Below are 25,919 nucleotides of genomic sequence, written 5' to 3'. Positions count from 1 at the left end.
AGATGTGAGATCAAAAAACTATGTAAAACTGAAAAAATGGTCTCTTTTTTGCATTTGCCCAACTACATAAAAGACGATGAAATAATACAGAAATTGGTGGATTGGAGAGTGAATCCTATCTTCCCGTTAAGAAGGAGATATTATCCAGGCACAGCAGTTGCAGACGGAACAAGATTTATAAAGTTAAATTTCCACAGGACATTGTGACTTTGCCATATAATGTAGATTTGACACTGAGGAAGGACCAAAATATTTTAGAGTAATTCATGATGACCAACTGAAGACTTGCAGAATTTGCGCTAGCACGGAGCATGAAAAAAAAGACTGCCCTCAATACACCTGCAGAGAATGTCTGGAACAGGGGCATTTTGCTCGGGACTGTCAAGCCCCGCGGTGCCAAGACTGTGAAAGGACGTGGATGAGGTGCAACTGTGAATCTGAGGAGGAGGACAATAATGAAATGGAGACCGAGGCACAGAAAGCGCACGGAGGAGCCAAGCAAAGATGAAATTCAGGAGGCGGATGTAATTTCTGAAGATCTTCGTGAGCGAGGAGAGGAGGGCGTATGAGGAGAGAGGACAATGGAGATAAAGAAATTGAAGTTCATACAACGGAGACTGAGACACAGTGTATAACTAACAATGAAGGACAAGCGAAAGAGAAGGAATGTGCAACAACGAGTGAAGTTGCAGCTGGATGGACTGAAGTGGAGGTAAGCGATGAGAAAACGGCTGAAATTAACTTTGAGCTTGAAAGTAGAACTCTGGACATTATAAACAAAAGGCGTAAAATGACAAGAGGGTCAAAATAAATATTGAACAGGTATTAAAGAAACAAAAGTTAAGGAAAGAAGTAAGAGCAAGACAAAATGATGAACAAGTTGATATAAATTCTTAGATATCAAGAGAAAATATATTGATGATTGGCTGTTTTGGTTCTTGTTTCTTCTTTCTTCTATTATGAGTAATTTAAGTCTGGTCTCGATTAATGTTAGAGGATTGTCATCTAAATGGAAATTTGAAAATGTGATCAATTTAACAAAGCAATGTGATGTTATCTGTATTCAAGAGACTGGATGGAATGAAATAATATTGGATGATCTTAAAAAGGCTGGGATGGAGAAATATGGTGCAGCAACGATGTCAATAAGAAAAAGGTCTGGCGATACTTGTTAGAGGGGAGCAGTGGAATCAACAAAAGTTTTATTTAAAGATAATAATGGAAGGATTTTAATTGTAAAAATTATGGATAAGGAGAAGAAATAATAATATGTAATATACATGCTCCAAATGAAGATACAGAAAGAGTTACTTTTTTTAAAAAACTGAATGATTTGATTATTGGATGTAAGAGCGTTATTATTATAGGGGATTTTAATACTATTTTAGAAAGAATAGATGCTGAAGATCACATGGTGTACAGAGCCGATGTTGGAAGAAAAAGAATTGAAAAGTATGATGTATAAACACCAATTAGTAGATGTATGGAGAGAAAGAAATAGAGTAAAAAGAGAATATTCAAGAAGACAGTGGGTGAAAAGCAGTTTAAAACAAAGCAGAATAGATTTTCTTTTATGTAATAGGAGTTTTGAGCATTTTATTTCAAAAGTGTTTTATAAAATGTACAGTGGGAGCGATCATGATTTTTTATTTGTAACAATGGATTTCAGTGGTGTGGAGAGAGGACCAGGGTATGGGTGCTTAATGCAGAACTTTTAAAGAATGATTTTTACAAAATGGAAATTGAAAACGTAATAATTAATAGTGTAAATGATGTTCTATATGATGAAGCAATATGCACATGGTGGGACAATATAAAAGCAGACATTAAAAGATTATCTATAGAATTTTCTAAGAAAATACAGAAAGCAAAAAGAGCTAAAAAGAGAATTAATCAAAAAATGGGAAAATGAAATGAAAAAGGTAAGTGAAGGAACCACAGACATTAGGAAAATAGTAGCGCTTGAAGAGAAACTTAAAAAAATGGAAGAAGACAAATGTGAGGGTGCTAGAATAAGAAGTAAAATAAGGAATACAGTAGAAGGAGAAAAGAAGTACAAAGTTTTTTTATGAGGTAGAAAAGACAAGACAGAAAGCTGACCTAATAAAAAATGTGTCTTTAGAAGGTAGAAACATAAAAGATAAAGAAGGAATATTAAAAGCTGTCCAGGATTTCTATAGTGTTTTATTTAAGACGGAAGGAGTTAATGTAGAAGATGAAGAATTCTTGTTAAATCAAATTAAAGTAAAAGTAACAGAAGATGATAAAAAAATGTGTGATAGTGATATAGCAGAAGAAGAGATAAAGGAAGCTATAACACAATTAAGCAACAGGAAAAGCCCTGGCTTGGATGGTTTATCGTCTGAATTTTATAAGGTTTTTAAAGATGTTTTAACACCAATTCTAAAAGATCTGTTCTTAATGATTTTTCAAAATGGGCAATTGGTGAGAGTATGAAGAGAGGTATGATTAAAATAATATATAAAAAGAAAGGAAATAAAGATGATTTGAGGAATTATAGACCGTTGAGTATGCTCAATACAGACTACAAAATATTAGCAAAGATCTTTGCAAATAGACTTAAAAAGTAACACCACACATCATCACGACCAATCAAGCGTACAGTATACTGGGAAGAGATATAGCAGATACAGTAACGAGTATTAGAGACTTAATTTGGTATACAAAGAGAAAAAAAGGTAAGGGGTTTTTATTTAGTATGGATTTAGAAAAGGCATTTGATAGAGTGGAACATAAATATTTATTTGATTTGCTTAAAAGATTTGGCTTTGGGAATAATTTCTTAAAGTGGATGAAATGTTTTTACACAGAAATTATTAGTTGTTTAAAATAAATGGTTTTTAACAGATTACATAGGAATTTCAAGATCCATAAGACAAGGATGTCCCTTATCGGCCTTACTGTACACTATAGTTGCGGAACCGTTAGGTTTAGCAATAAATGGAGAAAAAAAGAAATAAAAGGTATTTTAATAGAAGGTAATGAAATGGAACAAAAGATTTTCCAGTATGCAGATGATACCACTTTATTTTTAAAGGATTCCAATAGTGTTGAGAAAGCTATAGAGATTTTTGATAAATATTGTAGTGGTTAGGAGCAAAGGTAAATAAGGAAAAATCTGAATATGTTAAAATGGGAAAGGTAGAAGTTCCACAAATAAATTGGTGTTTTAAAGAACAAAAAAGCAATATTAAAATTTTAGGCATTACGCTTGGATACGATGAGATTGTAACTAGAGAAATAAATTGGAACGAAATTCTGAACAAAATGGATAAAAGATTAAATTTTTGGAAACAGAGAGTACTGTTTCTAAAAGGGAAAGTGCTTGTATTAAATTCTCTTTTTTTATCCAAAATGTGGTACGTTTTAAGTGTTGTAAGTTTACCAATATGGGTATATAAGAGAATAAAAGCTATGATCTTAACATTTCTTTGGGATGGTAAGCCGTCTAAAATTGCATATAATACAATCATTGGAAATGTGGAAGATGGGGATTAGGACTGATAGATCCATGGCTAGAATGAAAAGCATGAGGATTAAAATGGTAAAAGGTTTTTAAATAAAGATAACATCCATGGAAAAGTGTTATGAGTTACTTTATGAATAAGTGTGGACAAATAGGAGATGACTTTTTATGGATGGCTTTTAAAGATGAGATGATAGGAAATATACGGAGTTCTACAAAGAACTACTGAGAACTTGGAAAATGTTTTATGACAATGTGTATGTAAAGATTGAAGGGAGAAAGCAGTACCTACGACAACCTTTGTTTTTAAACCTAAATAATAAAAGGAAAAAAACAATGTTTTACGAAAACTGGTTTGCAGTAGGCTACAGACAAATAAAAGATATATTATACGAAGTGAGACCTGGGTTTCTACCTACAAGCGATAACTGATTCACTGGAGGAAAGGGAAGATATAGAAGACAAAAGGAATATTGAAGATCAGTATATAAAATTAAAAGTAGCAATACCAGAACAATGGATAAAAGCAATTGAGGATAATGAAAAGAATCTGAGAATGAAAAACCACAGGTTTTTTTTGAAAGAGGGAGATGATAAGATTCCGTTTAATGAATGTGTCATCAAGAAGTTTTACTGTTGTATACGTAAGGTAGTCTTTGTAAAACCTAAAGCAATAGAGTATTGGGAGAAGCTATTTGATTATTTTGATGCTTCTAAAATATGGAAAAATGTAAAGCTAATTTTAAAAGTCGGCTTTGGAAAATTTTGATTTCCTATTAAGACACAATTGTGTGATGATGGAAATTATTTTATATAAAAGTGGTTTAACGCAAGATGAACTATGTAAAGTGTGTATGGATAAAAAGGAAGGAGTTTTACATTTATTTTTGAAATGTAGAAAGTTAAGTAATTTTTTTAAAATGTTAAAAAAGATGGTATGTGATTTGTTGTATGAAGACAATCTTACGCTGGAGGAATGGGATGTGCTATTTTTGTTTGGATTTGAGGAAGGCTAAAAACAAGTATGCACTTAATTATATATTAACGATTGCAAGATCGCAATATGGAAAAGAAGGAACATTATGAAACATAAGAGAAAGAACTGTCGCTATCCTTATTATATAAACAGATCTTGATGGATGAAATAAAAGATTTATATAATTATTGTAAAATGATTGAAAATATGGAATTGTTTGATCATTGTATAACAAAAAATAATCCATATGTTGTAAGAGTTTGGAATAGTTTTGAAGTGTTGCTACCAGGAGATGTTTGAGATGTGATTTATTTCTTGTGATTTATGTATTTTTTAATGTATTTATTTCTTAACTTTTGATTGTAAATAAAATAATAAAAAAAAAAAAAAAAAAAAAAAAAAAAATCTCGTCTGATCTCAGAAGCTAAGCAGAGTTGGGCCTAGTTAGTACTTGGATGGGAGACTGCCTAGGAATACCAGGTGCTGTAAGTTTTGAGTTTTTCACTACTTATCTAATACACTGGCCCTTAGTGTGGCCAAAGTTTGACCAGCTCTTTGCTTTCCCTTACTGCTTATTTAATTCAATTGCCTTTAAAGTAGCTGTTCTTTAAACAGAGTTTGACTGTTTTTAACTACTTAACTAATGCTCTTATCTTTAATGTAGCTCATTTTGAAGTATTTTTTTTTTTTTTTGTATTTCATTCATTACTTATCTAGTATAATGGCACTTAGTGTGCCTCACCTTAAAATAGGGGCTTTTGCAGCAGCTTTAGCTTACGGCCATACCACCCTGTTCACGCCTGATCTCGTCTGATCTCAGAAGCTAAGCAGAGTTGGGCCTAGTTAGTACTTGGATGGGAGACTGCCTAGGAATACCAGGTGCTGTAAGTTTTTGAGTTTTTCACTACTTATCTAATACACTGGCCCTTAGTGTGGCCAAAGTTTGACCAGCTCTTTGCTTTCCCTTACTGCTTATTTAATTCAATTGCCTTTAAAGTAGCTGTTCTTTAAACAGAGTTTGACTGTTTTTAACTACTTAACTAATGCTCTTATCTTTAATGTAGCTCATTTTGAAGTATTTTTTTGTATTTCATTCATTACTTATCTAGTATAATGGCACTTAGTGTGCCTCACCTTAAAATAGGGGCTTTTTGCAGCAGCTTTTGCTTACGGCCATACCACCCTGTTCACGCCTGATCTCGTCTGATCTCAGAAGCTAAGCAGAGTTGGGCCTAGTTAGTACTTGGATGGGAGACTGCCTAGGAATACCAGGTGCTGTAAGTTTTGAGTTTTTCACTACTTATCTAATACACTGGCCCTTAGTGTGGCCAAAGTTTGACCAGCTCTTTGCTTTCCCTTACTGCTTATTTAATTCAATTGCCTTTTAAAGTAGCTGTTCTTTAAACAGAGTTTGACTGTTTTTAACTACTTAACTAATGCTCTTATCTTTAATGTAGCTCATTTTGAAGTATTTTTTTGTATTTCATTCATTACTTATCTAGTATAATGGCACTTAGTGTGCCTCACCTTAAAATAGGGGCTTTTTGCAGCAGCTTTGCTTACGGCCATACCACCCTGTTCACGCCTGATCTCGTCTGATCTCAGAAGCTAAGCAGAGTTGGGCCTAGTTAGTACTTGGATGGGAGACTGCCTAGGAATACCAGGTGCTGTAAGTTTTGAGTTTTTCACTACTTATCTAATACACTGGCCCTTAGTGTGGTCAAAGTTTGACCAGCTCTTTGCTTTCCCTTACTGCTTATTTAATTCAATTGCCTTTAAAGTAGCTGTTCTTTAAACAGAGTTTGACTGTTTTTAACTACTTAACTAATGCTCTTATCTTTAATGTAGCTCATTTTGAAGTATTTTTTTGTATTTCATTCATTACTTATCTAGTATAATGGCACTTAGTGTGCCTCACCTTAAAATAGGGGCTTTTTGCAGCAGCTTTAAGCTTACGGCCATACCACCCTGTTCACGCCTGATCTCGTCTGATCTCAGAAGCTAAGCAGAGTTGGGCCTAGTTAGTACTTGGATGGGAGACTGCCTAGGAATACCAGGTGCTGTAAGTTTTGAGTTTTTCACTACTTATCTAATACACTGGCCCTTAGTGTGGTCAAAGTTTGACCAGCTCTTTGCTTTCCCTTACTGCTTATTTAATTCAATTGCCTTTAAAGTAGCTGTTCTTTAAACAGAGTTTGACTGTTTTTAACTACTTAACTAATGCTCTTATCTTTAATGTAGCTCATTTTGAAGTATTTTTTTTTTTGTATTTCATTCATTACTTATCTAGTATAATGGCACTTAGTGTGCCTCACCTTAAAAAGGGGGCTTTTTGCAGCAGCTTTTGCTTACGGCCATACCACCCTGTTCACGCCTGATCTCGTCTGATCTCAGAAGCTAAGCAGAGTTGGGCCTAGTTAGTACTTGGATGGGAGACTGCCTAGGAATACCAGGTGCTGTAAGTTTTGAGTTTTTCACTACTTATCTAATACACTGGCCCTTAGTGTGGTCAAAGTTTGACCAGCTCTTTGCTTTCCCTTACTGCTTATTTAATTCAATTGCCTTTAAAGTAGCTGTTCTTTAAACAGAGTTTGACTGTTTTTAACTACTTAACTAATGCTCTTATCTTTAATGTAGCTCATTTTGAAGTTTTTTTTTTGTATTTCATTCATTACTTATCTAGTATAATGGCATAGTGTGCCTCACCTTAAAATAGGGGCTTTTTGCAGCAGCTTTGCTTATGGCCATACCACCCTGTTCACGCCTGATCAGTCTCGTCTGATCTCAGAAGCTAAGCAGAGTTGGGCCTAGTTAGTACTTGGATGGGAGACTGCCTAGGAATACCAGGTGCTGTAAGTTTTGAGTTTTCACTACTTATCTAATACACTGGCCCTTAGTGTGGTCAAAGTTTGACCAGCTCTTTGCTTTCCCTTACTGCTTATTTAATTCAATTGCCTTTAAAGTAGCTGTTCTTTAAACAGAGTTTGACTGTTTTTAACTACTTAACTAATGCTCTTATCTTTAATGTAGCTCATTTTGAAGTATTTTTTTGTATTTCATTCATTACTTATCTAGTATAATGGCACTTAGTGTGCCTCACCTTAAAATAGGGGGCTTTTTGCAGCAGCTTTTGCTTACGGCCATACCACCCTGTTCACGCCTGATCTCGTCTGATCTCAGAAGCTAAGCAGAGTTGGGCCTAGTTAGTACTTGGATGGGAGACTGCCTAGGAATACCAGGTGCTGTAAGTTTTGAGTTTTTCACTACTTATCTAATACACTGGCCCTTAGTGTGGGTCAAAGTTTGACCAGCTCTTTGCTTTCCCTTACTGCTTATTTAATTCAATTGCCTTTAAAGTAGCTGTTCTTTAAACAGAGTTTGACTGTTTTTAACTACTTAACTAATGCTCTTATCTTTAATGTAGCTCATTTTGAAGTATTTTTTTTTTTTTGTATTTCATTCATTACTTATCTAGTATAATGGCACTTAGTGTGCCTCACCTTAAAATAGGGGGCTTTTGCAGCAGCTTTCGCTTACGGCCATACCACCCTGTTCACGCCTGATCTTCGTCTGATCTCAGAAGCTAAGCAGAGTTGGGCCTAGTTAGTACTTGGATGGGAGACTGCCTAGGAATACCAGGTGCTGTAAGTTTTGAGTTTTTCACTACTTATCTAATACACTGGCCCTTAGTGTGGTCAAAGTTTGACCAGCTCTTTGCTTTCCCTTACTGCTTATTTAATTCAATTGCCTTTAAAGTAGCTGTTCTTTAAACAGAGTTTGACTGTTTTTAACTACTTAACTAATGCTCTTATCTTTAATGTAGCTCATTTTGAAGTATTTTTTTGTATTTCATTCATTACTTATCTAGTATAATGGCACTTAGTGTGCCTCACCTTAAAATAGGGGCTTTTTGCAGCAGCTTTAAGCTTACGGCCATACCACCCTGTTCACGCCTGATCTCGTCTGATCTCAGAAGCTAAGCAGAGTTGGGCCTAGTTAGTACTTGGATGGGAGACTGCCTAGGAATACCAGGTGCTGTAAGTTTTGAGTTTTTCACTACTTATCTAATACACTGGCCCTTAGTGTGGCCAAAGTTTGACCAGCTCTTTGCTTTCCCTTACTGCTTATTTAATTCAATTGCCTTTAAAGTAGCTGTTCTTTAAACAGAGTTTGACTGTTTTTAACTACTTAACTAATGCTCTTATCTTTAATGTAGCTCATTTTGAAGTATTTTTTTTTTTGTATTTCATTCATTACTTATCTAGTATAATGGCACTTAGTGTGCCTCACCTTAAAATAGGGGCTTTTTGCAGCAGCTTTAAGCTTACGGCCATACCACCCTGTTCACGCCTGATCTCGTCTGATCTCAGAAGCTAAGCAGAGTTGGGCCTAGTTAGTACTTGGATGGGAGACTGCCTAGGAATACCAGGTGCTGTAAGTTTTGAGTTTTTCACTACTTATCTAATACACTGGCCCTTAGTGTGGTCAAAGTTTGACCAGCTCTTTGCTTTCCCTTACTGCTTATTTAATTCAATTGCCTTTAAAGTAGCTGTTCTTTAAACAGAGTTTGACTGTTTTTAACTACTTAACTAATGCTCTTATCTTTAATGTAGCTCATTTTGAAGTATTTTTTTGTATTTCATTCATTACTTATCTAGTATAATGGCACTTAGTGTGCCTCACCTTAAAATAGGGGGCTTTTTGCAGCAGCTTTAGCTTACGGCCATACCACCCTGTTCACGCCTGATCTCGTCTGATCTCAGAAGCTAAGCAGAGTTGGGCCTAGTTAGTACTTGGATGGGAGACTGCCTAGGAATACCAGGTGCTGTAAGTTTTGAGTTTTTCACTACTTATCTAATACACTGGCCCTTAGTGTGGTCAAAGTTTGACCAGCTCTTTGCTTTCCCTTACTGCTTATTTAATTCAATTGCCTTTAAAGTAGCTGTTCTTTAAACAGAGTTTGACTGTTTTTAACTACTTAACTAATGCTCTTATCTTTAATGTAGCTCATTTTGAAGTATTTTTTTGTATTTCATTCATTACTTATCTAGTATAATGGCATAGTGTGCCTCACCTTAAATATAGGGGCTTTTGCAGCAGCTTTAGCTTACGGCCATACCACCCTGTTCACGCCTGATCTCGTCTGATCTCAGAAGCTAAGCAGAGTTGGGCCTAGTTAGTACTTGGATGGGAGACTGCCTAGGAATACCAGGTGCTGTAAGTTTTGAGTTTTTCACTACTTATCTAATACACTGGCCCTTAGTGTGGTCAAAGTTTGACCAGCTCTTTGCTTTCCCTTACTGCTTATTTAATTCAATTGCCTTTAAAGTAGCTGTTCTTTAAACAGAGTTTGACTGTTTTTAACTACTTAACTAATGCTCTTATCTTTAATGTAGCTCATTTTGAAGTATTTTTTTGTATTTCATTCATTACTTATCTAGTATAATGGCACTTAGTGTGCCTCACCTTAAAATAGGGGCTTTTTGCAGCAGCTTTAGCTTACGGCCATACCACCCTGTTCACGCCTGATCTCGTCTGATCTCAGAAGCTAAGCAGAGTTGGGCCTAGTTAGTACTTGGATGGGAGACTGCCTAGGAATACCAGGTGCTGTAAGTTTTTGAGTTTTTCACTACTTATCTAATACACTGGCCCTTAGTGTGGCCAAAGTTTGACCAGCTCTTTGCTTTCCCTTACTGCTTATTTAATTCAATTGCCTTTAAAGTAGCTGTTCTTTAAACAGAGTTTGACTGTTTTTAACTACTTAACTAATGCTCTTATCTTTAATGTAGCTCATTTTGAAGTATTTTTTTTTTATTTCATTCATTACTTATCTAGTATAATGGCACTTAGTGTGCCTCACCTTAAAATAGGGGCTTTTGCAGCAGCTTTAGCTTACGGCCATACCACCCTGTTCACGCCTGATCTCGTCTGATCTCAGAAGCTAAGCAGAGTTGGGCCTAGTTAGTACTTGGATGGGAGACTGCCTAGGAATACCAGGTGCTGTAAGTTTTTGAGTTTTTCACTACTTATCTAATACACTGGCCCTTAGTGTGGCCAAAGTTTGACCAGCTCTTTGCTTTCCCTTACTGCTTATTTAATTCAATTGCCTTTAAAGTAGCTGTTCTTTAAACAGAGTTTGACTGTTTTTAACTACTTAACTAATGCTCTTATCTTTAATGTAGCTCATTTTTGAAGTATTTTTTTGTATTTCATTCATTACTTATCTAGTATAATGGCACTTAGTGTGCCTCACCTTAAAATAGGGGGCTTTTTGCAGCAGCTTTAGCTTCACGGCCATACCACCCTGTTCACGCCTGATCTCGTCTGATCTCAGAAGCTAAGCAGAGTTGGGCCTAGTTAGTACTTGGATGGGAGACTGCCTAGGAATACCAGGTGCTGTAAGTTTTTGAGTTTTTTCACTACTTATCTAATACACTGGCCCTTAGTGTGGCCAAAGTTTGACCAGCTCTTTGCTTTCCCTTACTGCTTATTTAATTCAATTGCCTTTAAAGTAGCTGTTCTTTAAACAGAGTTTGACTGTTTTAACTACTTAACTAATGCTCTTATCTTTAATGTAGCTCATTTTGAAGTATTTTTTTTTGTATTTCATTCATTACTTATCTAGTATAATGGCACTTAGTGTGCCTCACCTTAAAATAGGGGGCTTTTTGCAGCAGCTTAAGCTTACGGCCATACCACCCTGTTCACGCCTGATCTCGTCTGATCTCAGAAGCTAAGCAGAGTTGGGCCTAGTTAGTACTTGGATGGGAGACTGCCTAGGAATACCAGGTGCTGTAAGTTTTGAGTTTTTTCACTACTTATCTAATACACTGGCCCTTAGTGTGGTCAAAGTTTGACCAGCTCTTTGCTTTCCCTTACTGCTTATTTAATTCAATTGCCTTTAAAGTAGCTGTTCTTTAAACAGAGTTTGACTGTTTTTAACTACTTAACTAATGCTCTTATCTTTAATGTAGCTCATTTTGAAGTATTTTTTTTTTTGTATTTCATTCATTACTTATCTAGTATAATGGCACTTAGTGTGCCTCACCTTAAAATAGGGGGCTTTTTGCAGCAGCTTTAGCTTACGGCCATACCACCCTGTTCACGCCTGATCTCGTCTGATCTCAGAAGCTAAGCAGAGTTGGGCCTAGTTAGTACTTGGATGGGAGACTGCCTAGGAATACCAGGTGCTGTAAGTTTTTGAGTTTTTCACTACTTATCTAATACACTGGCCCTTAGTGTGGCCAAAAGTTTGACCAGCTCTTTGCTTTCCCTTACTGCTTATTTAATTCAATTGCCTTTAAAGTAGCTGTTCTTTAAACAGAGTTTGACTGTTTTTAACTACTTAACTAATGCTCTTATCTTTAATGTAGCTCATTTTGAAGTATTTTTTTTTGTATTTCATTCATTACTTATCTAGTATAATGGCACTTAGTGTGCCTCACCTTAAAATAGGGGGCTTTTTGCAGCAGCTTTAGCTTACGGCCATACCACCCTGTTCACGCCTGATCTCGTCTGATCTCAGAAGCTAAGCAGAGTTGGGCCTAGTTAGTACTTGGATGGGAGACTGCCTAGGAATACCAGGTGCTGTAAGTTTTTGAGTTTTTCACTACTTATCTAATACACTGGCCCCTTAGTGTGGCCAAAGTTTGACCAGCTCTTTGCTTTCCCTTACTGCTTATTTAATTCAATTGCCTTTAAAGTAGCTGTTTTCTTTAAACAGAGTTTGACTATTTTTAACTACTTAACTAATGCTCTTATCTTTAATGTAGCTCATTTTGAAGTATTTTTTGTATTTCATTCATTACTTATCTAGTATAATGGCACTTAGTGTGCCTCACCTTAAAATAGGGGGCTTTTTGCAGCAGCTTTAGCTTACGGCCATACCACCCTGTTCACGCCTGATCTCGTCTGATCTCAGAAGCTAAGCAGAGTTGGGCCTAGTTAGTACTTGGATGGGAGACTGCCTAGGAATACCAGGTGCTGTAAGTTTTGAGTTTTTCACTACTTATCTAATACACTGGCCCTTAGTGTGGTCAAAGTTTGACCAGCTCTTTGCTTTCCCTTACTGCTTATTTAATTCAATTGCCTTTAAAGTAGCTGTTCTTTAAACAGAGTTTGACTGTTTTTAACTACTTAACTAATGCTCTTATCTTTAATGTAGCTCATTTTGAAGTATTTTTTTGTATTTCATTCATTACTTATCTAGTATAATGGCACTTAGTGTGCCTCACCTTAAAATAGGGGCTTTTTGCAGCAGCTTTTAGCTTACGGCCATACCACCCTGTTCACGCCTGATCTCGTCTGATCTCAGAAGCTAAGCAGAGTTGGGCCTAGTTAGTACTTGGATGGGAGACTGCCTAGGAATACCAGGTGCTGTAAGTTTTTGAGTTTTTCACTACTTATCTAATACACTGGCCCTTAGTGTGGTCAAAGTTTGACCAGCTCTTTGCTTTCCCTTACTGCTTATTTAATTCAATTGCCTTTAAAGTAGCTGTTCTTTAAACAGAGTTTGACTGTTTTTAACTACTTAACTAATGCTCTTATCTTTAATGTAGCTCATTTTGAAGTATTTTTTTGTATTTCATTCATTACTTATCTAGTATAATGGCATAGTGTGCCTCACCTTAAAATAGGGGCTTTTGCAGCAGCTTTAGCACGGCCATACCACCTGTTCACGCCTGATCTCGTCTGATCTCAGAAGCTAAGCAGAGTTGGGCCTAGTTAGTACTTGGATGGGAGACTGCCTAGGAATACCAGGTGCTGTAAGTTTTGAGTTTTTCACTACTTATCTAATACACTGGCCCTTAGTGTGGTCAAAGTTTGACCAGCTCTTTGCTTTCCCTTACTGCTTATTTAATTCAATTGCCTTTAAAGTAGCTGTTCTTTAAACAGAGTTTGACTGTTTTTAACTACTTAACTAATGCTCTTATCTTTAATGTAGCTCATTTTGAAGTATTTTTTTGTATTTCATTCATTACTTATCTAGTATAATGGCACTTAGTGTGCCTCACCTTAAAATAGGGGGCTTTTTGCAGCAGCTTTTGCTTGCGGCCATACCACCCTGTTCACGCCTGATCTCGTCTGATCTCAGAAGCTAAGCAGAGTTGGGCCTAGTTAGTACTTGGATGGGGAGACTGCCTAGGAATACCAGGTGCTGTAAGTTTTGAGTTTTTCACTACTTATCTAATACACTGGCCCTTAGTGTGGCCAAAGTTTGACCAGCTCTTTGCTTTCCCTTACTGCTTATTTAATTCAATTGCCTTTAAAGTAGCTGTTCTTTAAACAGAGTTTGACTGTTTTTAACTACTTAACTAATGCTCTTATCTTTAATGTAGCTCATTTTGAAGTATTTTTTTTTTTGTATTTCATTCATTACTTATCTAGTATAATGGCTTAGTGTGCCTCACCTTAAAATAGGGGGCTTTTGCAGCAGCTTTTGCTTACGGCCATACCACCTGTTCCACGCCTGATCTCGTCTGATCTCAGAAGCTAAGCAGAGTTGGGCCTAGTTAGTACTTGGATGGGAGACTGCCTAGGAATACCAGGTGCTGTAAGTTTTGAGTTTTTCACTACTTATCTAATACACTGGCCCTTGGTGTGGCCAAAGTTTGACCAGCTCTTTGCTTTCCCTTACCTGCTTATTTAATTCAATTGCCTTTAAAGTGGCTGTTCTTTAAGCAGAGTTTGACTGTTTTTAACTACTTAACTAATGCTCTTATCTTTAATGTAGCTCATTTTGAAGCATTTTTTTTGTATTTCATTCATTACTTATCTAGTATAATGGCACTTAGTGTACCTCACCTTAAAATAGGGCTTTTTGCAGCAACTTTAAGCTTCACAGCCATCCCACCCTGTTCACGCCTGATCTCGTCTGATCTCAGAAGCTAAGCAGAGTTAGGGCCTAGTTAGTACTTGGATGGGAGACTGCCTAGGAATACCAGGTGCTGTAAGTTTTTGAGTTTTTCACTACTTATCTAATACACTGGCCCTTAGTGTGGCCAAAGTTTGACCAGCTCTTTGCTTTCCCTTACTGCTTATTTAATTCAATTGCCTTTAAAGTAGCTGTTCTTTAAGCAGAGTTTGACTGTTTTAACTACTTAACTAATGCTCTTATCTTTAATGTAGCTCATTTTGAAGTATTTTTTTGTATTTCATTCATTACTTATCTAGTATAATGGCATAGTGTGCCTCACCTTAAAATAGGGGCTTTTTGCAGCAGCTTTTCGCTCACGGACATACCACCCTGTTCACGCCTGATCTCATCTGATCTCAGAAGCTAAGCAGAGTTGGGCCTAGTTAGTACTTGGATGGGAGACTGCCTAGGAATACCAGGTGCTGTAAGTTTTGAGTTTTTCACTGCTTATCTAATACACACAGCCCATAGTGTGGCCAAAGTTTGACCAGCTCTTTGCTTTCCCTTACTGCTTATTTGAATTCAAGTGCCTTTAAAGTAGCTGTTCTTTAAACAGAGTTTGACTATTTTTAACTTTCTTAACTAATGCTCTTATCTTTAATGTAGCTCATTTTGGAAGTATTTTTTGTATTTCATTCATTACTTATCTAGTATAATGGCATGAGTGCCTCCTCACCTTAAAATAGGGGCTTTTTGCAGCAGCTTTAGCACGGCCATACCACCCTGTTCACGCCTGATCTCGTCTGATCTCAGAAGCTAAGCAGAGTTGAGGCCTAGTTAGTGCTTGGATGGGAGACTGCCTAGGAATACCAGGTGCTGTAAATTTTTGAGTTTTTCACTGCTTATCTAATACACTGGCCCTTGGTGGTGGCCAAAGTTTGACCAACTCTTTGCTTTCCTTACTGCTTATTTAATTCAATTGCCTTTAAAAGTAGCTGTTCTTTAAAAATAGTTTGACTGTTTTTAACTACTTAACTAATACTCTTATCTTTAATGTAGCTCATTTTGAAGTATTTCTTTTTTGTATTTCATTCATTACATATCTAAGTATAAATGGCACTTAGTGTGCCTCACACCTTAAAATAAGGGGCTTTGCAGCAGCTTTAGCTTACTTACCATACCACCCTGTTCCACGCCTGATCTTCGTCTGATCTCAGAAGCTAAGCAGAGTTAGGCCTAGTTAGTACTTGGATGGGAGACTGCCCTAGGAATACCAGGTGCTGTAAGTTTTGAGGTTTTTCACTACTTATCTAATACACTGGCATCAGTGTGGCCAAAGTTTGCTCCAGCTCTTTGCTTTCCCTTACTGCTTATTTAATTCAATTGCCTTTAAAGTAGCTGTTCTTTAAACAGAGTTTGACTGTTTTTAACTACTTAACTAATGCTCTTATCTTTAATGTAGCTCATTTTGAAGTATTTTTGTATTTCATTTCGTTGTACTTATCTAGAGTATAATGGCATTAGTGTACCTCACCTTAAAATAGGGGGCTTTTGCAGCAGCTTTGCTTACGGCCATACCACCCTGTTCACGCCTGATCTCGTCTGATCTCAGAAGCTAAACAGAGTTGGGCCTAGTTAGTACTTGGATGGGAGACTGCCTAGGAATACCAGGTGCTGTAAGTTTTTGAGAGTTTTCACTGCTTATCTAATACTGGCCCTTAGTGTGGCCAAAGTTTGACCAGCTCTTTGCTTTCCATACTGTATTTAATTCAATTGCCTTTAAAGTAGCTGTTCTTTAAACAGAGATTTGACTGAAACTTTTTTAACTGCTTAACTAATGCTCTTATCTTTAATGTAGCTCATTTTGAAGTATTTTTGTATTTCATTCATTACTTATCTAAAGTATAATGGCACTTAGTGTGCCTCACACCTTAAAATAGGGGCTTTTGCAGCAGCTTTACGCTTACACGACCATACCACCCTGTTCACGCCTGATCTCGTCTGATCTCAGAAGCTAAAGCAAGTTAGGCCTAGTTAGTACTTGGGTGGAGACTGCCTAGGAATACCAGGTGCTGTAAGTTTTTGAGTTTTTCACTACTTATCTAATACACTGGCCCTTGGTGTGGCAAAGTTTGACAAGCTCTTTGCTTTCCCATACTGCTTATTTAATTCAATTTGCCTTTAAGTAGCTGTTCTTTAAACAGAGTTTGACTGTTTTTAACTCACTTAACTAATGCTCTTATCTTTAATGTAGCTCATTTTGAAACATTTTTGTATTTCATTCATTACTTATCTAGTATAATGGCACTTGAGTGTGCCTCACCTTAAAATAGGAGGCTTTTGCAGCAACTTTAAGCTTATAGCCATCCCACCCTGTTCCACGCCTGATCTCGTCTGATCTCCAGAAGCTAAGCAGAGTTAGGCCTCACAGTTAGTACTTGGATGGGAGACTGCCTAGGAATGCCAGGTGCTGTAAGTTTTGAGTTTTTTCACTGCTTATCTAATACACACGGCCCTTAGTGTGGCCAAAGTTTGGCTCCCAGCTCTTTGCTTTCCCTTACTGCTTATTTAATTCAATTGCCCCTTTAAAGTAGCTGTTCTTTAAACAGAGTTTGACTATTTTTAACTGCTTAACTAATGCTCTTATCTTTAATGTAGCTCATTTTGAAGTATTTTTTGTATTTCATTCATTACTTATCTAGTATAATGGCATAGTGTACCTCACCTTGCTTAAAATAGGGGGCTTTTTGCAGCAGCTTTTAGCTTCACTGGACATACCACCCTGTTCACATGTTCACGTCTGATCTCAGAAGCTAAGCAGAGTTGGGCCTAGTTTAGTGCTTGGATGGGAGACTGCCTAGGATTGCCCGGGTGCTGTAAGTTTTTGGTTTTCACTGCTTATCTAAGCCACTGGCCCTTAGTGTGGCCAAAGTTTGACCAGCTCTTTTAACCCTTACTGCTTGTTTAATTCAAGTGCCTTTAAAGTAGCTGACTCTTTAAACAGAGTTCTGGCTGTTTTTAACTACTTAACTAATATACTTATCTTTAATGTAGCTCATTTTGAAGTATTTTTTTGTATTTCATTCATTACTTATCTAGTATAATGGCACTTGAGTGTACCTCACCTTAAAATAGGGGGCTTTTTGCAGCAGCTTTAGCTTACGGCCATCCCACCTGTTCACGCCTGATCTACGTCTGATCTCAGAAGCTAAACAGAGTTAGGCCTGAATTAGATCTTGGATGGGAACTGCCCTAGAACCTGCAGGTGCTGTAAATTTTTGAGTTTTTCACTGCTTATCCTAATACACAACTAGTATGAGTGGCAGCCAAAGGTTGTCCAGCTCTTTGCTTTCCCATACTTCTTATTTAGTTCAATTGCCTTTAAAAGTAGCTGTTCTTTAAACATAGTTTATTTGTTTTTAACTACTTAGCAAAATGCTCTTATCTTTAATGTAGCTCATTTTGATATTCTTTACAACATTCATTCATTCTTATCTAATTATAATGGCACTGAGTGTACCTCACCATAAAATAGGAGGCTTTTGTGTGGCTTTCAAGCTTATGGCCAGCCCCACCATATTCACGCCCTGATCTTCGTCTGATCTCAAATGCTATGCAAGAGTTGAGCCTATAACCGTTAGTACTTGGGTAGGAGACTGCCTAGGAATACCAGGTGCTGTAAGTTTCGGGTTTTTTCACTACTTATCTAATACACTGGCCCATAATTATTGTGAGTTTGACCAACTCTTTGCTTTCCCTTACTGTATTTAATTCAATTGCCCCTTTAAAGTAGTATTTCTTTAAACAGGTTGACTATTTTTAACTACTTAACTAATGCTCTTATCTTTAATGTAGCTCATTTTTGGAAGTATTTTTTGTATTTCATTCATTACTTATCAGAGTATAATGGCATAGTGTACCTCCCACCTTGGAAATAGAGCTTTTTGCAGCAGCTTTGCGCTTGACCATCCCACCCTGTTCATACCTGATCGTCTGATCTCAGAAGCTAAGCAGAGTTGGGCCTAGATTAGTACTTGGATTGGGAGACTGCCTAGGAATACTGCACCAGGTGTAAGTTTTGAAATTTTTCACTGCTTATCTAATACACACTGGCCCTTGAGTGTGGCCAAAAGTTTATTGACTCTTTGCTTTCCCTTACCTTGCTTATTGCAATTCAATTTGCCTTTAAAGTATGGCTGTTCTTTAAACAGGTTTGGCTATTTTTAACAACTTAACTAATACTCTTATCTTTAATGTGACTCATTTTGGAAGTATTTCTTGTATTTCATTCCCGTGCTTACCTCTAGTATAATGGCACTTAGTACACCTCACATGTTAAAATAAGGGCTTTTTGCAGCAGCTTTCCCTTACGGCCATACCACCTGTTCCGCCTTCACGTCTGATCTCAGAAGCTAAACAGGGGGTGGGGCCTGAATTGGGTGCTTAGGTGGGGAGACTGCCTGAGAATACTACCAGGTGCTACCCAACCAAGTTTTTGAGGTTTTCACTACTTATCTAATACCACTGGCCCCCTGAGTGTGGCCAAAGAGTTTGACCAGCTCTTTGCTTTCCACATACTGCTTATTTTAATTCAATTGCCTTTAGAAGTATCTTTATTCTTTAAAAATAGTTTTGTTTGTTTTTAACTACTTAACTAATGCTCTTATCTTAGTGCTGTAGCTCATTTTGAGTATTTTTTTGTATTTCATTCATTACTTATCTAATTATAATGGCACTGAGTGTACCTCACACCTTAAAATAGGGGGCTTTTGCAGTAGCTTTTTGCTTACGTGCATCCCACCCTGTTCACGCCTGATCTAGTCTGATCTCAGAGACTAAGCAGAGTTTTAGGCCTAGATTGATTACTTGGATGAGAGACTGCCTACAAGGGAATACCAGGTGCTAACATAGGATTTTGAGTTTTTCACTGCTTATCTAATACACTGTAGCCCCTTGAGTGTGGCCAAAGGTTGACCAATACCTTTCCCTTGCCTTGCTAGTTAATTGCCTTCAGTAGCTTTTCTTTAAACAGAGTTTGACTGTTTTTAACTGCCAACTATAACCTACTTATCTTTAATGTAGCTCATTTTTGAAGTATTTTTTGTATTTCATTCATTACTTATCTGATAGAATGCTGGCTTGGTGTACCTCACCTTAAAATAGGGAGAAAAACTTTGCAGCAGCTTTAGCTCACAGCCAGCACCACCTACGCCTGATACTAAAGCTATGAAATTGGAGAGCCTAGTTAGTACTTGGATGGAGACTGCCTAGAAGAATACCAGTGCTGTAAGTTTTGGGTTTTCATACTTATCTATTACACACTGGCCATGGTGTGGCCAAGTTTGACCAGCTCTTTGCTTTCACCCTGCTTATATTTGAATTCAATTGCCTTTAAAGTAGCTATTTCTTTAAACAGGATTTGACTGTTTTTTTACCTACTTAACTAATGCTCTTATCTTTGTAGTGTAGCTCATTTTGAGTATTTTTATTTCATTCATTACTTATCTAGTACTTGAGTGGCATAGTGTACCTCACCTTGGAAATAGGGAGCTTTTTGCAGCAGCTTTTCAGTGGCCATCCCACCCTGTTCATGCCTGATCTTGTCTGATCTCAGAAGCTAAACAGAGTTGGACCTAGTTAGTACTTGGATGGGGAACTGCCTAGGGATGCCAGGGTGCTGTAAGTTTTTGAGAGTTTTCTCTACTTATCTAATACACTGGCCCATGGTGTAGCCCAGAAGTTTGAGACCAGTTCTTTTTGCTTTCCCACTTACTCGCCTTTAATTCAAGTGCCTTTAAAGTGACTGTTCTTTAAACAGAGGATTTGGCTATTTTTAACTACTTAAGTAATGCTCTTATCTTTAATGTAGCTCATTTTGAAGTATTTTTTACTATTTCATTCATTACTTATCTAGTATAATGGCACATGAGTGTACCTCACCCACTTGAAATAGGGGGCTTTTGCAGCAGCTTTCGCTTGACCCAAATCCCCACGCACCCCTGTTTCCACGCCTGAGTCATAAAGTCAGATCAAAGAGAGCTAAAGCAGAGTTGAGGCCTAGTTAGTACTTGGATGGGAGACTGCCCTAGGAATGCCAAGGTGCTCCTAAGTTTTTGAGTTTTTTCACTGCCTATCAATACACACAGCAGCTTGAGTGCTGCCCAAAGGGATTTGACCAGCTCTTTGCTTTCCCTTACTGCTTGGCCCAGTTCAATTCTTGGCTTTAACGTGGCTGTTCTTTAAACAGGATTTGGCTTCTTTTAACTTTTCATAACTAATGCTCTTATCTCTAATGTAGCTCATTTTGAAGTATTTTTTGTATTTCATTTCATTACTTATCTAGTATAATGGCACTTGGTGTACCTCACCTTAAAATAAGAACTTTTTGCATGGCTTTCGCTTCAAACCATCACACCTATTTCCACGCCTGATCATAAATCTGATCTCAGAAGCTAAGCAGAGGATTAGGCCTAGATTGATACTTGGATGAGGAGACTGCCTAGAGAATACCAGGTGCTGTAAGTTTTTGAAGTTTTCACTACTTATCTAATACACTACAGCCCTTGAGTGTGTGAGAGTTGACCAACTCTTTGCTTTCCCTTACTGCTTATTTGAACTCGAGTGCCTTCAAAGTGGCTGTTGTACAAACAGAGTTTGACTGTTTTTACCTACATAACTAATGCTCTTATCTTCCATGTAGCTCATTTTTGAAGTATTTTTGTATTTCATTCATTACTTATCTAGTATAATGGCGCCAGTGTGCCTCACCTTAAAATAAGGCTTTTTGCAGCAGCACCACTTCTGGCCATCACCCTGTTCATGTCTGATCACGTCTGACAGTCTCAAGCTAGCAGAGTTAAGACTAAGATTAATTACTTGGATAGGAGACTGCCTAGGAATACCAGATCTTTAGAAGTTTTGAGGTTTTCACTGCCTCTAATACCTGGCCCTTAGCAGGTGTGGCCAAAGTTTGGCTCCAACTCTTTGCTTCCATACTGTATTTAATTTAATTGCCACCTTTAACGTAGCTGTTCTTTAAACAGAGTTTGACTATTTTTAACTTCTTAACTAATGCTCTTATCTTTAATGTAGCTCATTTTGAGTATTTTTGTATTTCATTCAGCCTTATCTAGTATAGAGGCACTTAGTGGCCTCTTTTGTAAGGGACTTTTTGCAGCAGCTTTAGCTTACAGCCATCCCACCCACTGTTCACGCCTGATCTCGTCTGGTCAGAAGCTAAAGCAGAGTTGGGCTAGTTAGTACTTGGATGGGAGACTGCCTAAATTTTCCAGGTGCTGTAAGCTTTTGGAAGTTTTTCATACTTATCTAATACACACATGCCTTAGTGTGGCCAAAGTTTGACCAGTTCTTGCTTTCCTGCTGCTTATTGTTAATTGCCTTTAAAGTAGCTGTTAACAAACAGGTTGACTGTTTTTAACTACTTAACTAAATGCTCTTATCTTTAATGTGGCTCATTTTGAAGTATTTTTTGTATTTCATTCATTACTTATCTAGTGTAATGGCACTTGGTATACCTCCTGTAAAATAGAAGGCTTTTTGCAGTAGCTTTAGCTTACGACCATCCCCACCCTGTTCACGCCTGATCTCTCCGTCTGATCTCAGAAGCTAAGCGAGATTTAAGAGCCTAGATTAGTACTTGGATGGGGGAGACTGCCTAGGAATACCAGGTGCTATAGAGATTTTTGAGTTTTTCACTACTTATCTAATACACTGGCCTTGAGTGTAGCCCAAAGGAGTTTGACCAGTTCTTTGGCACCACGCACTTGCTTAACACAATTCCAATTTGCCTTTAAAGTAGCTGTTCTTTAGAAAGCAGAGTTTGACTGTTTTTGAACTTCTTAACTAATGCTCTTATCTTTAATGTAGCTCATTTTGAAAGTATTTTTGTATTTCATTTCATTGCTTATCTGATATATTGGCATAATTGTGCCTCACCTTAAAATAAAGGGCTTTTGCAGCAGCTTTTTTACTTCTGGCCATCCCACCCCTGTTCACCATACAGTCTTTCGTCTGATCTCAGAAGCTAAGCAGATTTAGGCCTAGTTAGTACATGGATGGGAGACTGCCTAGGAATACCAGGTGCTTTAAGTTTTCAATTTTTCACTACTTATCTAATACACTGGCCCTTAGTGCCAGGAACACGGCTTGACCAACTCTTTGCTTTCCACTTACTGCTTGGCTGAATTCAATTTACCTTTAAAGTAGCTGTTCTTTACAAACGGGATTTGACTGTTTTAACTGCTTAACTAATGCTCTTATCTTTAATGTAGCTCATTTTGAAGTATTTTTTTTGTAACTCATTCAGTACTTATCTAGTATAATGGCACTTGGTACTCCCACACCATAAAATAGGGAACTTTTTGCAGCAGCTTTACGCTTACGGCCATACCACCCTGTTCACGCCTAGTCTTTTGTCTGATCTCAGAAGCTAAAGCAGAGTTAGGCCTAATTAGTACTTGGATGGGAGACTACCTAGGAATGCCAGGTGCTGCAGATTTTTTGAGTTTTTCACTACTTATCTATTACACTGGCCCTTAGGTGTGGCCAAAGTTTGATTAGCTCTTTGCTTTCCCTTACTGCTTATTGAATTCAATTGCCTTTAAGTAGCTTTGTTCTTTAAACAGAAGTTTGACTATTTTTGCTACCACTTAACTAATATACTTATACACAATATAGCTCATTTTGGAAGTATTTTTTATATTTCATTTCATTACTTATCTAGTATAATGGCACTTAGTGTGCCTCACCTTAAAATAAGGGGCTTTTGCCTTGGCTTTAAACTACGGACATACCACTCCTCTGTTCACGCCACAGTCACGTCTGATCTCAGAAGCTGAGCAGAGTTAGGCCCTGAATTAGCAAAGTACTTGGATGGGAGACTGCTTGGGAATGCCAGTGCTTTAAGTTTTGAGTTTTTCACTACTTATCTAATACGCTGGCCCTTAGTGTGGCCAAAAGTTTGACCAGCTCTTTGCTTTCCCTTACTGTAGCTTAAATTCAATTTGTCTTTAAGTGGCTGTTCTTTAGAAAACAGAGGTTGACCATTTTAACTGCACTTAACTATTATGCTTATCTTTATAGTGTGGCTCATTTTTTTGGAAGTATTTTTTTTTGTATTTCATTTCATTGCTTATCTTGTATAGTAGCACTTGGTGTGCCTCACCTTAAAATAGGGGGCTTTTACGCTTCGGCTTTCGCTTCATGACCCATCCCACCCTGTTCACGCCACAGATCACAAATCTGATCTCAGGAAGCTAAGCAGAGTTGGGGCCTAGTTAGGTACTTGGATGGGAGACACCTTTTTCTAGGAATACCAGATTCTGTAAGTTTTGCCGAAGTTTTTTTCACTACTTGTCTAATACACCTGGCCCTTAGTGTGGCCAAAGTTTGACCAGCTCTTTTGTTTTCCCTTACTGCTTATTTGAATTCAATTGCCTTTAAAGTGGCTGTTCTTGCAAACAGAGTTTGGCTGTTTTTAACTATACTTAACTAAGTATCTTATCTTTATTACTTAGCTCATTTTTGGAAGTATTTTTATATTTCATTCATTACTTATCTAGTATAATGGCGCCAGAGTCACCTCACACATAAAATAGGGAGGCTTTACGCCAGCTTTCGGCTTCACGGCCATCCCACCCTGTTGCCTGATCGATCTGATCTCAGAAGTAAAGCAGAGTTGGGCCTAGTTAGTACTTGGATGAGGCTACAAAGGAATGGAGTGCTAAGTTTTGAGTTTTTGCCTACTTATCTAATACACTGGCCCTTAGGTATGGCGGGTTGTCAGCTCTTTGCTTTTCCCTTACTGTATTAGTTCAATTGCCTTTAAAGTAGCTGTTGTTCTTTAAACAGAGGAGTTTGGCTATTTTTTAACTACTTAACTAATGCTCTTATCTTTAATGTAGCTCATTTTGGAAGTATTTTTTTGTATTTCACATTTCATTGCTTATCTAGTATAATGGCACTTAGTGTGCCTCACCTTAAAATAGGGGCTTTTTGCAGCAGCTTTAAGCTTACGGCCATACCACCCTGTTCACGCCTGATCTCGTCTGATCTCAGAGAAGCTAAGCAGAGTTGGGCCTAGTTAGTACTTGGATGGGAGACTGCCTAGGAATACCAGGTGCTGTAAGTTTTGAGTTTTTCACTACTTATCTAATACACTGGCCCTAGTGTGGCCAAAGTTTGACCAGCTCTTTGCTTTCCCTTACTGCTTATTTAATTCAATTGCCTTTAAAGTAGCTGTTCTTTAAACAGAGTTTGACTGTTTTTAACTACTTAACTAATGCTCTTATCTTTAATGTAGCTCATTTTGAAGTATTTTTTTGTATTTCATTCATTACTTATCTAGTATAATGGCACTAGTGTGCCTCACCTTAAAATAGGGCTTTTTGCAGCAGCTTTCGCTTCTGGCCATCCCCCACCTGTTCACGCCTGATCTCGTCTGATCTCAGAAGCTAAGCAGAGTTGGGCCTAGTTAGTACTTGGATGGGAGACTGCCTAGGAATACCAGGTGCTGTAAGTTTTTGAGTTTTTCACTACTTATCTAATACACTGGCCCTTAGTGTGGCCAAAGTTTGACCAGCTCTTTGCTTTCCCTTACTGCTTATTTAATTCAATTGCCTTTAAAGTAGCTGTTCTTTAAACAGAGTTTGACTGTTTTTAACTACTTAACTAATGCTCTTATCTTTAATGTAGCTCATTTTGAAGTATTTTTTGTATTTCATTCATTACTTATCTAGTATAATGGCACTTAGTGTGCCTCACCTTAAAATAGGGGCTTTTGCAGCAGCTTTAGCTACGGCCATCCACCACCCTGTTCACGCCTGATCTCGTCTGATCTCAGAAGCTAAGCAGAGTTGGGCCTAGTTAGTACTTGGATGGGAGACTGCCTAGGAATACCAGGTGCTGTAAGTTTTGAGTTTTTCACTACTTATCTAATACACTGGCCCTTAGTGTGGCCAAAGTTTGACCAGCTCTTTGCTTTCCCTTACTGCTTATTTAATTCAATTGCCTTTAAAGTAGCTGTTCTTTAAACAGAGTTTGACTGTTTTTAACTACTTAACTAATGCTCTTATCTTTAATGTAGCTCATTTTGAAGTATTTTTTGTATTTCATTCATTACTTATCTAGTATAATGGCACTTAGTGTGCCTCACCTTAAAATAGGGGGCTTTTGCAGCAGCTTTAGCTCACGGCCATATCCCACCCTGTTTCACGCCTGATCTCGTCTGATCTCAGAAGCTAAGCAGAGTTGGGCCTAGTTAGTACTTGGATGGGAGACTGCCTAGGAATACCAGGTGCTGTAAGTTTTTGAGTTTTTTCACTACTTATCTAATACACTGGCCCTTAGTGTGGCCAAAGTTTGACCAGCTCTTTGCTTTCCCTTACTGCTTATTTAATTCAATTGCCTTTAAAGTAGCTGTTCTTTAAACAGAGTTTGACTGTTTTAACTACTTAACTAATGCTCTTATCTTTAATGTAGCTCATTTTTGAAGTATTTTTGTATTTCATTCGACTATATCTAGTATAGTAGCATAGTGTTGCCTCACCTTAAAATAGGGGGCTTTTGCATGGCTTTAAACA

The 25,919-nt window shown here is 37.5% G+C and overlaps 18 non-coding genes and 13 pseudogenes across 18 annotated transcripts; all 31 read left to right on the top strand.

Moving 5' to 3' along the window:
• The first annotated feature begins 5,235 nt into the window (after positions 1–5,235).
• On the top strand, positions 5,236–5,354 carry LOC122337843. Its single transcript, XR_006249597.1, has one exon. It is a non-coding gene; the product is annotated as a 5S ribosomal RNA (ribosomal RNA).
• A 274-nt stretch (positions 5,355–5,628) lies between these two features.
• LOC122337842 lies at positions 5,629–5,747 on the top strand. Its single transcript, XR_006249596.1, has one exon. It is a non-coding gene; the product is annotated as a 5S ribosomal RNA (ribosomal RNA).
• Positions 5,748–6,020: 273 nt separating this feature from the next.
• LOC122337840 lies at positions 6,021–6,139 on the top strand. The gene has a single exon (XR_006249595.1). It is a non-coding gene; the product is annotated as a 5S ribosomal RNA (ribosomal RNA).
• Positions 6,140–6,413: 274 nt separating this feature from the next.
• On the top strand, positions 6,414–6,532 carry LOC122337838. Its single transcript, XR_006249593.1, has one exon. It is a non-coding gene; the product is annotated as a 5S ribosomal RNA (ribosomal RNA).
• Positions 6,533–6,809: 277 nt separating this feature from the next.
• Positions 6,810–6,928, top strand: LOC122337837. The gene has a single exon (XR_006249592.1). It is a non-coding gene; the product is annotated as a 5S ribosomal RNA (ribosomal RNA).
• Positions 6,929–7,199: 271 nt separating this feature from the next.
• Positions 7,200–7,322, top strand: LOC122337823 (annotated as a pseudogene).
• Positions 7,323–7,595: 273 nt separating this feature from the next.
• LOC122337836 lies at positions 7,596–7,714 on the top strand. Its single transcript, XR_006249591.1, has one exon. It is a non-coding gene; the product is annotated as a 5S ribosomal RNA (ribosomal RNA).
• A 280-nt stretch (positions 7,715–7,994) lies between these two features.
• On the top strand, positions 7,995–8,114 carry LOC122337805 (annotated as a pseudogene).
• Positions 8,115–8,388: 274 nt separating this feature from the next.
• Positions 8,389–8,507, top strand: LOC122337835. Its single transcript, XR_006249590.1, has one exon. It is a non-coding gene; the product is annotated as a 5S ribosomal RNA (ribosomal RNA).
• Positions 8,508–8,785: 278 nt separating this feature from the next.
• LOC122337834 lies at positions 8,786–8,904 on the top strand. The gene has a single exon (XR_006249589.1). It is a non-coding gene; the product is annotated as a 5S ribosomal RNA (ribosomal RNA).
• A 274-nt stretch (positions 8,905–9,178) lies between these two features.
• On the top strand, positions 9,179–9,297 carry LOC122337833. Its single transcript, XR_006249588.1, has one exon. It is a non-coding gene; the product is annotated as a 5S ribosomal RNA (ribosomal RNA).
• A 271-nt stretch (positions 9,298–9,568) lies between these two features.
• Positions 9,569–9,687, top strand: LOC122337832. Its single transcript, XR_006249587.1, has one exon. It is a non-coding gene; the product is annotated as a 5S ribosomal RNA (ribosomal RNA).
• Positions 9,688–9,960: 273 nt separating this feature from the next.
• On the top strand, positions 9,961–10,079 carry LOC122337831. The gene has a single exon (XR_006249586.1). It is a non-coding gene; the product is annotated as a 5S ribosomal RNA (ribosomal RNA).
• A 274-nt stretch (positions 10,080–10,353) lies between these two features.
• Positions 10,354–10,472, top strand: LOC122337821. The gene has a single exon (XR_006249585.1). It is a non-coding gene; the product is annotated as a 5S ribosomal RNA (ribosomal RNA).
• A 277-nt stretch (positions 10,473–10,749) lies between these two features.
• On the top strand, positions 10,750–10,868 carry LOC122337812 (annotated as a pseudogene).
• A 277-nt stretch (positions 10,869–11,145) lies between these two features.
• On the top strand, positions 11,146–11,264 carry LOC122337810. Its single transcript, XR_006249584.1, has one exon. It is a non-coding gene; the product is annotated as a 5S ribosomal RNA (ribosomal RNA).
• A 279-nt stretch (positions 11,265–11,543) lies between these two features.
• On the top strand, positions 11,544–11,662 carry LOC122337875. Its single transcript, XR_006249628.1, has one exon. It is a non-coding gene; the product is annotated as a 5S ribosomal RNA (ribosomal RNA).
• Positions 11,663–11,940: 278 nt separating this feature from the next.
• LOC122337863 lies at positions 11,941–12,059 on the top strand. Its single transcript, XR_006249617.1, has one exon. It is a non-coding gene; the product is annotated as a 5S ribosomal RNA (ribosomal RNA).
• Positions 12,060–12,336: 277 nt separating this feature from the next.
• On the top strand, positions 12,337–12,455 carry LOC122337851. Its single transcript, XR_006249605.1, has one exon. It is a non-coding gene; the product is annotated as a 5S ribosomal RNA (ribosomal RNA).
• A 274-nt stretch (positions 12,456–12,729) lies between these two features.
• On the top strand, positions 12,730–12,848 carry LOC122337839. Its single transcript, XR_006249594.1, has one exon. It is a non-coding gene; the product is annotated as a 5S ribosomal RNA (ribosomal RNA).
• Positions 12,849–13,117: 269 nt separating this feature from the next.
• On the top strand, positions 13,118–13,235 carry LOC122337829 (annotated as a pseudogene).
• A 274-nt stretch (positions 13,236–13,509) lies between these two features.
• LOC122337820 lies at positions 13,510–13,629 on the top strand (annotated as a pseudogene).
• Positions 13,630–13,904: 275 nt separating this feature from the next.
• Positions 13,905–14,023, top strand: LOC122337817 (annotated as a pseudogene).
• Positions 14,024–14,299: 276 nt separating this feature from the next.
• On the top strand, positions 14,300–14,419 carry LOC122337826 (annotated as a pseudogene).
• A 272-nt stretch (positions 14,420–14,691) lies between these two features.
• On the top strand, positions 14,692–14,810 carry LOC122337814 (annotated as a pseudogene).
• Positions 14,811–15,084: 274 nt separating this feature from the next.
• On the top strand, positions 15,085–15,204 carry LOC122337830 (annotated as a pseudogene).
• A 679-nt stretch (positions 15,205–15,883) lies between these two features.
• On the top strand, positions 15,884–16,002 carry LOC122337873. The gene has a single exon (XR_006249627.1). It is a non-coding gene; the product is annotated as a 5S ribosomal RNA (ribosomal RNA).
• An 8,346-nt stretch (positions 16,003–24,348) lies between these two features.
• LOC122337811 lies at positions 24,349–24,469 on the top strand (annotated as a pseudogene).
• A 270-nt stretch (positions 24,470–24,739) lies between these two features.
• On the top strand, positions 24,740–24,859 carry LOC122337828 (annotated as a pseudogene).
• Positions 24,860–25,130: 271 nt separating this feature from the next.
• LOC122337824 lies at positions 25,131–25,251 on the top strand (annotated as a pseudogene).
• A 272-nt stretch (positions 25,252–25,523) lies between these two features.
• On the top strand, positions 25,524–25,645 carry LOC122337827 (annotated as a pseudogene).
• Positions 25,646–25,919: the final 274 nt, after the last annotated feature.

This window comes from Puntigrus tetrazona, unplaced genomic scaffold (genome assembly GCF_018831695.1).
Source record: "Puntigrus tetrazona isolate hp1 unplaced genomic scaffold, ASM1883169v1 S000000976, whole genome shotgun sequence".
NCBI lineage: Eukaryota > Metazoa > Chordata > Actinopteri > Cypriniformes > Cyprinidae > Puntigrus > Puntigrus tetrazona.
Note: the sequence above shows the minus strand (reverse complement) of the source record. Positions and strands in the feature narration are given on the sequence as shown.